We start from the raw sequence: 2292 nt of genomic DNA on the forward strand, positions 1-2292 counted from the left end.
TGTTTTTTTCGCATTTTGAGGTTGTGTAATCTCTATAAAGAATATGTGTAATGGTTCAATAGATTCTGATTTAAATGTCCATAATAATTAAATGATCATTATTGTGCATCCTACAATTCAAGATTTAGAGCTGTGTGTTTGTATGAATTCAGCTTGCTATACTTGTAGACTAAAATTATACAAATCCACTATTTAACCAAACAAGTTATGTTGTTTGGCTAAACAGATTGGGTTTGTTCTACAACATAATTATTCAACAATTGAAAATACAAAACAATATAATTGCACATTTATCCAAAAATGGTGCAATTACTTATTTCATAGGTCTGATATTGTTTGTTAAATCTGGTGACACAAACAGAGTCAAAAATTCATTGTTGGTGTAACATGTGGCTCTTTTTAACTTTGACTAATGATGTGCTGGTAAAAAAAATAAAAAAAAATATGTTAATTAAAATTTGTTTTTGTTTAGAAAAAGGACTGAAATTACATGGAAACTGTCACCTTAAAGTGTAATTTTAAATACCATCACAAACAGATGTTTTCCAAACAGTTAACAAAGCTGCAGCACATCCGGTCACTGCATCTAAGGCTATGTCCACACGTACCCGGGTATTTTTGAAAACGCAGATTTTTCTATGCGTTTGCACCTTTCGTCCACACGTAAACGGCGTTTTCGGTCACTGAAAACGGAGATTTCTAAAAACTCCGGCCAGGGTGGATATTTTCTAAAACTCCGTTTTTGCATTTACGTGTGGACGAGAAAAACGGAGAAAACGCAGCGTCAAAGATGTGCGCCTTTTTTGACGTCACACTGTGCGCCACGTTGTTGTTTCGGTGAAATGAATTTCTACAATACTGTTACTGTTAATTGTACTCTCTGCAATGTTTAAATGCTTACATATACACACACAGTTACTGTCCCTCCACACATACGACTGGGTTCTGCTTCTATGCCCCAGCTTTGTTTACTATTTCTCACCGAGGCTTCTAGACTTCTGATTGGCCAACATTTCTAAACGGTTAGGAATATAGCGCCACCTGCTGCTTTGGCATGTTCCTAGCAGCGTTTTCCTTCATTTCTGCCTTTACGTGTGGACGGGATTATTTTTTAAAACGAAAACGGAAAATCTCCGTTTTCAAAAATACCCGTGTACGTGTGGACGTAGCCTGAATCTAAAAGAAGACAAAAACATATCAAATATAATTTACACAATGGAAGACTTCTGATTTAACAAATAAGCTCAAAATAAGTGTTACCTTTGAATATTTGTGGGAAAAATCTGATGCTACCCCAAGAATTCAAAGCCACACTGGAAACGATGACAGGCTTGCAGCCCTCTGTCTTCCTGGAGTGAGGTGCCTGATCAGTAGCAGTGAGTTGACAGAAGTTGGTGTCTATAAGAGCGGTCAAACACTGATATTCTGTCCACTTGCGTAAAGTCTAAGAAGCTGGAATGCAGGCATGCAGGACGAGCTTGTTCTAAAAAATACAGAAAAGGAACATTTTATTTGTGTTAAGGACTAAAAACTAGAAATAAGTTATACAATGAACAATTTTGAAATACCTTATAGGTGCTGCAGGCCACATAACCAGAATCCAGAGCAATCTCACACTCACATGATGGTGAGGAAAGACATGAGCTCTGCAGTGAGGTTTGAATGTCTCAGTTGGGACACTGAAGAACTCAGAAGACACCAATACCTGCACAGAGAGACAGAGTAGAAAAAGCATAGATTTGTAATCCATAATGTGAATTAAAATTTAAAAAGTGTCAACAAGTATAATCATTTGAGTGTGTAATTCTTTATGCATTAAACAGGATTTTAATTAATTAATTGAATTAAAAACACTGATTTTTTTTTTAATCAAAGATAAAGAATCATACCTCTCTCTGCTCTGAGGATCACTGAGCATCTCTGACAGAAAATACAGTTTCCTTAGTATGAGTCATCCTTGATGGTCTCAGAGGTGTCTAGTGTGGCAGCATGATGATGGTCTCCAGATCAGGCAGGAGGTCAGGTGATGGGTGTGTCATCTTCTCCATTGAAGACACACTGGTATGGCAGTTCATAACACAGCAGTCTCCTTGTGGCATGTAGTTATCTGTGCAGTCCAGCACTGATGGATCAGGTTTGGCTCAGCAGTTCATGAAGATGGTGTTAAGATGTTGTTGTTTCAGCTGAGAATGGTGACGTTTGAAGCTTTTGCCTCAAAGGAAACAGGACTGAAAAAAATACATCTACAAAACATAAAGTGCTTTTAACACCACCCACCCTCCCCACCCACCC

Source organism: Pelmatolapia mariae, linkage group LG18 (genome assembly GCF_036321145.2).
Source record: "Pelmatolapia mariae isolate MD_Pm_ZW linkage group LG18, Pm_UMD_F_2, whole genome shotgun sequence".
NCBI classification, from domain to species: domain Eukaryota; kingdom Metazoa; phylum Chordata; class Actinopteri; order Cichliformes; family Cichlidae; genus Pelmatolapia; species Pelmatolapia mariae.